Source organism: Silene latifolia, chromosome 7 (genome assembly GCF_048544455.1).
Source record: "Silene latifolia isolate original U9 population chromosome 7, ASM4854445v1, whole genome shotgun sequence".
NCBI classification, from domain to species: Eukaryota; Viridiplantae; Streptophyta; class Magnoliopsida; order Caryophyllales; family Caryophyllaceae; genus Silene; species Silene latifolia.
In genome coordinates this window covers 35,625,329-35,637,441 of record NC_133532.1, presented here as the reverse complement: position 1 = coordinate 35,637,441, position 12,113 = coordinate 35,625,329, and the positions used below count along the sequence as shown (strand labels likewise).

The following is a 12,113-nucleotide window of genomic DNA, read 5'->3' as shown; positions in this document are numbered from 1 at the left end:
AATGATTTCTAGGCGGACTTTTGAGCTGGGTCAAAAAGTTCTTGTGTATCAAAGTCGCCTACATTTATTTCCGGGTAAGCTGAAATCCCGGTGGGTTGGACCGTTTGTTGTTACGAAAGTATTCCCTCATGGAGCCGTAGAGATTCAAAGCATGGAAACGGGAAAATTTTTGACGTTAAAGAAGAACGTTTGAAGTTGTATTATGATGGTTTTCAAATGGAAGGACTCGAATCCATTGTCCTTTCGGAGCCTGACTACGAGATTTAATCTCGTCACAAAGTCGAGCAAACGACTATAAACAAAAGTGCTTCCGAGAGGCAACCCGTGTCTTGTATCCTCTACTTTGTAATTTCATTTATTTATGTTTAGTTCCTTTTTAATTGTTTTAATTAGTTAGTTTTTTTTACGGCTTGATAATATTTCAGGGAATCACGCATTTCTAGGAGCTAAATCGAGTGGACACGCCGACAATAACTAAAGGTAAGGAAGTGAGTAATATAAAATTTTTCGACAAGACACTCGAATGTGGGACGAATGTATCTCGAACTAAGGACGAAATAACAATCAGGAATCCCACGTGAGCTACAAGCGAGCTACGCGCGAGTCGCGTGTACTGTAGCTGCTGCAAAACGAGATTTAATAAAAAGCCCCCAATTCTTACTCCTTTTTTTCATTGTGTCGACATTCTTCCCCTCTTTTACCTAAATTACTCTCAAATCTCTCAAACTTACACATATTCATCAAATAAAAATTCCATAAATCAATCCCTTGACATAATCCTTGCTCTAAAAATCCACAAATTGTAGAATTTCATCCATTTATTTTCGAAAATCTGACGAAAAATTAGGGTTTATAAACCTAATATTTAGGTCGACAAATTTCAGTGGTTTCCAGGGTAATTTCGGGCGTTTTTGGTTACAATTGGTCTCCTATTTGATGCAATTACACTCCTAATCTCGATTTTGGCTTTTAATTGGTAAGATTCACCTCATTTGTCTGTTTTAAATTACATTGGTTGCTTCAATTCATTTTGGCCCTTGGTTTGCATATCCATTGGTGATTTATTGTTGTTGTGGCCATCTTAATTGGAGTGGATTATTGTGGATTTGTGTGAATTGGAGGAGTGTGTGTGGAGTTTGTGTTGGCTGGTGATTTCTCACACGGTTTTTTCTTCTTGATTGTTGCGCTAATAGTTATTCTAATGGGTACTAAACCGAAAGCAACCACTAAAACCAAACCAGCTTCTATTTCTGCTACCAAATCCAATACCAAATCAAAAATACGTCCTGGGATGGATTATCTCAGCTGTAACCTGACCCCTACCCAAAAGGGTTTTTGGTATAACCTTACTTGTGATAACCGAGAAATTTTGGTATCTAAATTCTTTGACAAAGATGCTTTGGTGTAGTTGGGTTTACTCGAGGCAGTGGAGGTATTGTTGAGTAGGGGTGGGCTGAGAGGATTCTTAGATAAGTCTGTCCCGACATATATGAGGATAACCTTGGTGTTTTATCTACTAGGGAGAAGTTGAAGGATGTTGAACCTAAAAGCATCCGGTTTCAACTTTTTAATCAAACCCATGTGATGACTTACAATGCCCTGCAGACATCTTTTGGTGTAGACCTGAGGGAGAATGAGGAACGATGGGCAAGTCCAAGTGATACGGTGGCGAATGAATTTTGAAGGTCATTAACCATGTCGCTATCTCTAGGGCCACAGAGAAGAGTTCTAAACTTTCACACCCCGCTTACAGATTTGTGCATCGTGTCATAGCCATGCATTTCCTTGTTATGGTTGAACCAACTAATATTCCAAGAAATGAATTGAGAGCTTTGTGGAGTATGAGTCCAGCTGGAGTTGGTCACCCGGATTAGGTGAAAGCCTTCGTCAGTGTTTGTATGGATTTGAGACAGGTGGAATGTGGGAGACTTGCCATAGGGGGTCTTATTACCTTGATTGCTATACAGGGATTACCTTTGGATGATAATGTCCGTCTTGTTGGAGACCATAGGATGGATATTACATCAATGACAAGGATGAGAATGTTGGCTCGTATTGATTGTGACGAGCCAGCATATGCTTTACTAAAGGGGACTCGTGTAAAAATCCCATACTTGCGTTTGCCTAGACCTGAGGGTAATGCAATTGCAGTCAGGCCCCTTAATCGGGATTTATATATCCCGCGTGATCCTGCTCATTTAGTTTCTCTGACAAGGCAGAAGCGTGTCGAGAGGGGGGAGGATGAAGTGATGGAGGATGATGATGTTGAGGCTGAGGCCGGTGGTTCGGGCGGACCCCGGATAGGTGGCGATGCTGTTGAGTGGAGGGTTAGGATGGAGTTAGAGATGGAGGAGCTACGAGATAAGATAGGTCGCGTCCATGATCAGAATGAGGAATCCTTGGCATTCCAGCGCTCTTTTGGAGACGTGTTCAAGCACATGTATCCCAATGTCTACGAATCCCCCTCGGGTGAGTTGTATGCCAAGATAGCTCAGCGGACTCACGAGAGAGAGGTTCGCTCCCAGGCTCGTCAGACCCGTTGTTCGTGCTTCGACTCGTGCTTCGGGTCACGTTCTTCCTAGTTGGTGGTATGCCCCCTTCCTTTTTCTTTTGTGTTCCCGTACAACATTGGGGACAATGTTTAGTTCAAGCATGGGGAGGGGTATATTCACTATTCTACATATTTGATTCCGTCTATTGTAATTTAATTTTCTTTATTTCCTTTATCTTGAAAAAAAACAGAATTTTTTTTTTTTAAAAAAAAGTTGAATAAAAGAAAAAGACAATAAAGAGAAAGACCCGACTAGGTGAAAACCCGAAAGGGCGCCTAGGCAAAAATAGGAAAAGTTGCCGAGGACAGAGTGAAAACCCGCAAGAGCGCTCCGGGTAAAATGAAAAATTGAGGTGCTTGCCACGAGAGTTAGTGTGAGGTAAATAGCTAGAGTGAAAACCCGCAAGGGCAGGCGCTCTAGGCAAAATGAGAGATCTAGAAAAGAAAAAAACTAAAACACTGCTCTTTTGTCCTATTTTCGGCGTGGCGTCATAAGAAGGGTGCTAAAGAAGGTCGGTTGGGTAGGACTAGTGGCTAAGGTAAGAAGAACCACGGTGCATTGTGGGCACCTTGCTATAGCGGTTGTTGTTATTCTGTTAGCTAGACGAGTAGAGGCAACTAGGTTTATTCACATAGCTTGGTGTCGTGTTGTTGATGCTTACCTTATTGATTTTAATATATTGTTTTTGGTAAGCCGTGTGAATTTGTGTCTAGGTTGGTGAGATAAGGGGCGTAGCTATTAATAACTTGTTAAATATGACACGTTGTTAACCTTTTGTCTTGTGTTGTGAGTACTATGAGATGGGATTTATGACGGTCATTACTATTTGGTGGAGGTATTTAGATTGCAAAATGACAGTATACATTAACTTAGAGGGATTTTTGGAGGGTGTGTGAGGGATGGAAGTTTTTGGACAGGTTGGTTTCCATGTATTGAGCTATCATTTATTTGCATTTTATTAAATTCTTCGGTTTTACATCGAGGACGAGTAAAAGTTAAAACATGGGGAAGTTCATGAGACGTGGTTAGTAGGTGCTAATTTGGGTTAGTTTATGCAAATTGGAGGCTTTGTGACTATCTTTAGTGTGCTTTATAGAGTAATTTGTCAATTGGATATGTGCTATGTGAGTTATTGGAAGCCATGGTTGAGTGGAGTTGAAGATTGGTATCTCAAGATAAGGAGGAAGAAAGAAGCTACGTGCAACCTACACACAACCGCTGGGCTCGAATGTAGGTCGAACTAAAAGATGGGAAGTTTCAGGGATTACATTCGAGCGACATTCGAGCTACATTCATTCTGAAAATGACTATACGTCATATTATTCAGCGACATTCGAGCTACATTCGAGGTCTGTAGTTACATTCGACCTAGATGTAGCTCGCCTTATTATGTCGCGTTTTATTATTTCACTCGGTTTGTTCCGAGATTTGGTATTTTTGACTTTTATATTTAGTTGACTTTTTAGGGAGTATTTAAAGAAAATTTCACTTTTAGTAAGGCTTGTACAATTTTCTTAGAAAAACCTAATATTGTTTAGCAACCATTATGCAAGGCTAATTCTCTTCTACTTGATTCAACTAGTTGAAACTCCGGTAATTTCTTGTGAGATTATTAATCTTTTGCTTCATCGTGAGTATTGTTTAGTTCCTTGTTTTAATATTCGTTTTGATATTCATCTTGATTAGGTGTATAACTAATTAGAGTTTATATTAATTTTTATGCTAAGATTCGATTAAATGCTCAGCTTGCTATATTAATCTTATCGAGGTAGCAATAGTGATTAAATTATTGAACTCCGTTTGTCGTAATTTATTCATAAAGAGGATCAAACTTGTGATTTGAATATCGACAACGTTGTTGGTATTAATTATTTCTATTAGTTTTTCTCAATTGATTGAATGCTTCTAATTACTTGAACTTGAATTGCGTGATTTGGGTTAGTAATAGAAAGGGTGATTAAAGGCAACCGATTTGACTTTCTTCACTAAAAGTTGGTAATTGGTTGTAGTCGATGATCTTTACTACTTGTTTAGTATCAAGGATTTAAGTGATATAAATTGTTAATTTGAGGCATATGACTTTAGCGTGTCACATTCTTAACCATCCTAATTCCAAGCGCTATTTCAATACTCAGAATGATTCTAGAACTATACTGAAATTGAAAATACAAATGATGGATTGTTTCATTATCAGCTTGACATAGATAGCAATTATGACTGTCACCTATGCCTAAGTTAATCAGTTTCAACTTGTATTCAATGCAGACCTCTGAATCACCCAAGAAATCATATTGTGCCTAGGAACAGGACCATACATTCCAAACTTGATTGCCAATTCACCTTAGTATCAACATCTTTAATAGCTTCATATCCATCAGGGTATTCTGTAATGTTTAGGATAATCTTTCCATATATCCTACTGTAACAAATGCTTCATTTTATCCTTAATTAATATGACTGATTTTTCTCCAACACCAGTTTCATTGTCCAGTTTGCTTATAAGAATGTTAATCTCTCCCTTTCAAGTAAACATGGTTATCCCAATAAACACATAATTTATCCGTTTTCTCAAAGATCCACCAAACCAACTTTATAATAGATGCCTCATTCCAAACGTGAATGTTCCTGAGACCTGGCCTACTCCCCCTTCATATTTCTGCATGGAAACTTTATTCCATCCAACCAGAGGGGACTTGGAGTAGTCAGTGGCCCCATCCCATGCACATAAAGTTCTTGCACAAGCAATTAATCTTATTTATCACGGCTTTAGGGAGAAACAATATTTGAGATAGAACGAGAAAGAGAAAATAGAAGAATTTGGGAAACCCTAGGGATCTTTGTTTCACAAAAAACAATACTGCCGCAACTATCAAATCATCATCGTGTTCTTCAGCTTACAAAAAAATAGTAATTACACTTCTTTCTTCTTTCTCCACATAATCAGGAAGAATTTCCTGCTTTGACAAGAAATGCTGGCCCTTCTAGTGCTGATAAGAACAAGGAAAAAAAATATGAGCTCGATAGTGGATTAGTGGGTATTCCTTCTTTGGATCTTCAGAAGTTGGCTGAGAATGTTGTAGAACAATTGAGTTAAACTCCGGTGTTGAATCTACTACTTTGGAAGTCATTGAAGAGGATCCTGAAGGCTTACTGCAATTTACAGAGGATGAAGTCAAGGTAGAGCGATCAAATTATTGGAAGAATTTAGTCTATTGGTTCATTCTAGGTGCCAATCCTCCATGGGAAATAGTAGAAGGCTTTATTTGAAGGCTTTGGATTAACCATCAAGTAGATAAACTGTCCTTTTTACCTAATGAAGTTTTTTTTGTTCGCTTTAAGAGCATAGTTGCTAGGGAGGCTGTTTTAAAATAGGGGCACTTCCTGTTGAATAATAAACCTCTTATAGTTAAACCAAGGACACCTGACATTGAGTTAGTTAACCATACGATGTATGACCCAACCCTTTCTATTCGGTGACCTATTATGATCCATTTATTATTTCCGTTCAAATGGGGAGCAGTAAGACAAACAGGTGAAACTATGTGTTGGATGCTCGGAGTGGGGCGTGACAAGCAAGAAGTAACCGAGTCTTAGTTGATAGGACTTTAGTCATATAATTTAGTTTGACAGTGTACTTATCATAATGACTTCCACTATAATTAGTTATGTAATACTCAGTTAGTTCTTGGATTATTATAATAAGATAATTTACAGTAATTTTATATTAAAGTACCTTGTATTGTTACTTTTGTTATTCACTGCCTCGGCAACCGAGATGGTAATGCCTTTATTTATCTGGAATGTCTTTCCAAAGACTCTTGGGTAAATGTGGATGTTAAAGAATTGGACATAGTTCTAATGAATTTAAGAAAGCTAAAAAGAAAACTACACAACACCAAAGGTTGATGTTCAAAAGGTACGGAGACCAAAGGTGATAGAGAAGGATAAGCCTCAAATGGGTAAGGGTAAGGAGCCAGTACCTCATACTCCTGCTCAACTCGGTCACCCACTGGAGATCAAGCTGAAAACCCATGTTGTTTGGCATAAAGCAGTGATAACCAGATTTAGTCGTTGTTTCCGGTATCAAAAACTATTTATAAAACCCAATAAAAGTAATATTTATCGGGGTCGAACACGAAGATGGCGGGGGTTAGATACTTGGCTTGTTTAAGCCTTTAGTTTAGTCTAACAAAGGAGGAGGTTGATTGATTCTTAACTAATATGCAAACTAGATATGAAAATAAGCTAAGACAAAGATAAATTGATCAAAGACGGGAAAAACTAGAGCCTTTGGGTTCACTTGGTAATAGAGCAGGAAACAAGGTTAAAACAAGATATGGGTGATAACAATGGCCAAGGGTTTACGTCTAATTTCTTAGTCACCTTAAGTTCCTTAACAAATTTTCATTTAGTTAAGATAAACTCATTACACACATAACACATCGACTTTCTAATAGCCTAAGCACCAAGATAGGTCATCCAATAGAAAAGGGCACCAAGAAAAGCCAAACATGTGAGAAAAAGGGTCAAACTTTCATTCAAGTATTCCTACAAACACTTCATGTGCATGAAAGTAAAGACCACCAAACCACCCAAACCTATATGTTAATAACCCAAATTCACACCCATAGACAACCCAAGATCCCCCTAAGCTCTAAATAAAACTACTCACACATTTTCATGGGTGAGAAATCAACAACAAAGTGCAACAATACACAAGGTAACATGGTACACATGATAAAGATTACTACTTTAAATGAATAACAAACAAGTAAGATAATAACTGTAAACTAATGCAGCAAATGTAAACAAAAGATGAGAATTATACCAGCTAAGAGGAAAGTAAGAGTCTTGGATAGAAATATGAAGAAGAATTTCTTTTAGTCTTCAAGATACAACCCACAACTATATGTAAACTATTGAAAAGAGAGGAACTTGGATAAAAAAGAGAGTAATTAAACTAGAATTAAAGAAACATTGTAACTCTTATTGAAGAAATATTGAGAGAGAAAAATATTTTAGGGTTCTAAAATGTTCAGAGAAAAATGGACTAACTAATCGAATTGGCTGTGTGTGTTGTAATGAGTATGTGTCTTTTATACTAGTCTAATAATCTAATAATAATAATAGTAGTAATAGTAATAGTAATAATAATAGTAATAGTAATAGTAATAGTAATAATAGTAATAGTAATAGTAATAGTAGTAATAGTAATAATAGTAATAATAGTAATAATAATAATAGTAATAATAATAATAACAATAACAGTAATAATAATAGTAAATAATAAAAATAATAATAATAAGAAGAAGAATAAGACACACGACACCCACAAATAGAGAGGGGGGAGAATTTACATAAAGCAAAACAAAAAGGGGGAAAGCGACGGGTTAAGCGACGGGTTAAGCGCAATAAAGGGTTCTCTGCCGGCTGACCGACCGCTGGTGAGTTGACCGGCTGAGAACCTTCTGGAAACAAAGGAGTGGAATTAGTGTTGTGCAGCTGCGAGCCGGTGAGGAGGGAGCCGGTGGACCGTCTGGGAAGGACAATTTGAGATGTTGTTGAGTGTCGCCAGCCGACTAGTCGACCGTCGGTGGCTAGGCCGACTTGGAAGTCTCTGAAAGTTTGATCCAAAATTATGGGGCGCTCTGACCCGGTAGTGGGGACGGCAGCCGGTGGGGCGGTGTAACGATTCTCAGGGAATTAATCCGGAAGAAAGATTACACAAGGCAGATCATTCACAGGAATTCCAGAAGAAAGAAGAAATTCGGATGAAGCTCAACTAATTGTATTATCTTGAAGAATTGATAACAAAAATGTAAAGGATACAAGATTGTAACAAACTACAAGATAATAACAGAAATGTAGAAAGATTCTAGTGAGACAATGTGTAATGAATTATTTCAGAGTGAATGACGGAATGACTGTTAAGTCCTATTTATAATAGTCAACCACTTATTAACAGTCTAATTGTATTTGTAACAAACTTTCTGTGGACATGGCCCACCTGCAAGCGCAGCCGATCTGTGGACATACAACGGTCTTTTGAAAGCCACGCTCGGCGGCGTAAAAATGCTTTCAACCGGATCGTTTTAGATCGGTCGGTTTCGTCTCGGTAAGGGTCTCGAAACGATTAGAGATGTTCGGACTCGCCACCAAGAATTTGTGGGATGCTTGGAACCCGTTCGAATCCACTTTATACCTCGGTCAAATGAAGTACAAAGCAGTGTTTGACATAGGTACTAAAGATAAGGAATCGTCCCTCTTTAGCATCCTATCTCTAGAATGACTCTCGTACGCCCTGGATAAGGTCGTCCACTATCCAAAGTTTCTGAGTAAGAGGTGAAGGTACGTATTGGGAAGCCCTTAAATCAGACACCCAATCCCGCCCGCGGTAGCGGCCTCTACTGATCGATCTTGGTAAGTTGAATGCAAAAGTTGATAAAACGGTTTAAATGCATGAATGCGCATCCAATAATTTAAACCTAACATGTGAGAGCTTTCTAAGTCGGTTGATTTAATCCAAATATCAAGTATAAGATGTCGAGTTGGACTAATGGTTGATATTCATGCAAGACGGAAATTAAACATTCATTTACCGTATTAGGTTTATGGTGCATAACGTGATCCATTTGTCTTAGTAAAGCATTTTGCAAATATGATTTTTTGAATGAGCAAATAGTCATCTGATCCGTCCTATATCCGGGCTAACCGGAGTCGGGATCGTCCTAGACTAATGTTGGAAAGGGAATAGGCCTTGTGCCAGACGGCCATATGAGGCGCGAGCATGCCGACAGTGTAAGGGGGCCTCCCCTGGTTTTGGAAATAAGAAAGAAGGGGCATGTTTTAGGCGCGGGTCAACCAACGGTTATATGCCGTGTTCTAACCATTTGGAAAACGTTTATAAAACGTATTGAAAAATGGGTACTTGACCCGATTTGGTTTGAAAGGGTCATTTAGACCGCATTTGTTGATTTGAAGAACGAGACTCGAATAATCATCATTATTTTGATGATATTCGGTGACGAGTTCGACTTGACAAGCTTGACATGAATAGTTTTTGAAAATAATTATGAACTAATTATTTTAAGTTCATTTGAATATAATTAGTCGATACTCATCATCGTACCCGGGTTAAAATCCGGCATGGTATGTAGAACCAAGGATGACTTTGTGTTGGTTACTAATATGCTTTTTTTGAAGATGTAAATAAATGATTAAAGGCTTTAAAATACCTCCAAAAATGTAAAGAAATGAAATAAAAGGCTTTAAATACCTTTTAAATGTTATTAACCAAATATTATCACCGAAACACGGATTTAACCGCCATGGTATGAGGAACCAAGGGTGAAAAATATTTTATGGTTAAAAACAAGTAAAATAAAAAAGGTTTGAAAACATTTGAAATGGTAAAAACCGATTACAAATATGAAAATGGATTAAAGGGGAAAGACGAGAACAAACACGGTTGAGTTCTAACCTGGGAACCCCATTGAGGCGCGAGCCTATGTGCACAATAAGGGGCTTCTGCCTCAGGCCAAAACTCAGTTTTGGCTCGTTTATCCCATGTTTTGGATCGTGTTATGCGTGTTTTAGCATGTTATAGTCATAAAACAAATGAAGACATGATAAAAGAAGGATTTTTACACCCTCATACTTACATGTTTGGTTATGGCGAGAAACCGACGTAAGTGTAACAACTTGTTTGGTCGGAAAACACTCGGTTTAAAACCGTTTTGGTAAGTAAAAAGAGTGATTTATTAAGATTAGTGACGGTGTAGTGGTCGAAGTGGTCGGTCAAGTGATTTAATGCACGATGACGGTACCAAACAATGTGTAAGGCTTGTATTTACGATCGGTAGGTCATAAATACGCGTCGGATTGTGACTTAAGAAGTCGAGTCGATAATTTTAAGGGAGAAAAGAGGGGGCGGACACTCGCGTAAGTTCTCAAATGGGGGCATTTGAGGGGTATTTATATGAAAATGAGTGGTTGTGTGAGTTTTGAGCGACGTGGCCACCTGGGCTGCTCATAGAGGCGCGAGCCACGTTGCGGGTCTTCGAGTTGTCTTGTCGCTTTCACACAAGTGCAATCATGATTTTTTCTATCCTAGGATTTGTAGTCACATGTTTGGTACTTGACCATTCATGAATCCGGGAAATCTTAGTATAGAAGGCTTTGAATGTTTTGTTTTTGGTGGTTGACTCGGTTTGAATCGTTGTTGGAGTCGGGATTTGAATTTTTGAGTCGGTTTTTGGTCCGGTGTCGGTTTTGACTCTAGTTAGTGTCATTGCGACCCCGTCGTCGTGCATTAAACATTCCAGGTACTTTTGAAAAGTTTTAAAATGTTTTATTTTCGAAATCGTTTTAAGTTTTCCGACGTAAAGTTGTACACAAACTGTCGATCAAACGCCGCGATTCCAAAGCATGTTATAGTCCGATAATCATCGGGTTTTTGTTGGAGTCTCGGCAGATACTGGGTATCTACAGAGCCCTCACTTTGACTGAGGCTTGGACAGGGCGAAAGTCAAAGTAGAGCCCCCAGGTCAATCGAAGATTACAAACTGGAGACCCAGGCGACGTCGAGGCGGCTAGAAAGGATTCGGGCCAAGGACCTGCCGTCGGGAAGGGCGACGCCAAGGCGACTCGAGAGTACGAGCCAAGGACCTGTCGTCGGAAATAGTTTAGAGTCTGTCGACGATCCGTGCGGGTCGTTTAAAGTCTGTTAGACTACGTACAAAGGCTCGGCAGCCATAAGAAGGAGTCATACCTGAGGCATCTTCGAATATGTCCTTGCACGTTTTCGGATAAAGGCTCGCCAGCTGTGGTGCGTATGTGAGGAGGGCTCGCCAGCCGCGATGCGTAGTAAGGCTTGCCCGCCATGGTGCGTATATGAGGAGGGCTTGCCAGCCGCGATGCATAGTAAGGCTCGCCAGCCATGGTGCGTATATGAGGAGGGCTCGCCAGCCGCGATGCGTAGTAAGGCTCGCCAGCCATGGTGCGTACCTGAGGAGGGCTCGCCAGCCGTGATGCGTTGTAAGGCTCGCCAGCCATGATGCGTATATGAGGAGGGCTCGCCAGCCGCGATGCGTAGTAAGGCTCGTCAGCCGCGATGCGTTGTAAGGCTGGCCAGCCATGGTGCGTATATGAGGAGGGCTCGCCAGCCGCGATGCGTAGTAAGGCTCGCCAGCCATGGTGCGTATATGAGGAGGGCTCGCCAGTCGCGATGCGTAGTAAGGCTCGCCAGCCATGGTGCGGTCGGTTGATCGACCGTGAGAATAGCCGCGTCGGATGGGCTTGTTTTGAAAGTAACGGACTCATGATGCCGCCGTAAAAATAGTGAATTTTGAATTTCCACTATCACTGTTTCTGAAATAAGCGGGTTCCGCGACGAAGCCCCCTGTTGACATTTGAAGGAATAGCAAATTTTGACCTTCCACTACTCGTTTTCGGATTTGAAGTGGCGGTTTTAATCGCCGTTTGTTTGAATTTTTTAAATTTCGCTATTACGACTAAGGTGACGGTTTATGTGCCGCCGTTGATATGTGGAGGAAATAGTGA

At 39.8% G+C, this 12,113-nt stretch overlaps 1 long non-coding RNA gene across 1 annotated transcript; it reads left to right on the top strand.

The window, feature by feature from the left end:
* Nucleotides 1–683: 683 nt before the first annotated feature.
* On the top strand, nt 684–4,121 carry LOC141592019 (uncharacterized). Its single transcript, XR_012521021.1, has 2 exons — nt 684–2,588; nt 3,649–4,121. It is a non-coding gene; the product is annotated as an uncharacterized LOC141592019 (long non-coding RNA).
* Nucleotides 4,122–12,113: the final 7,992 nt, after the last annotated feature.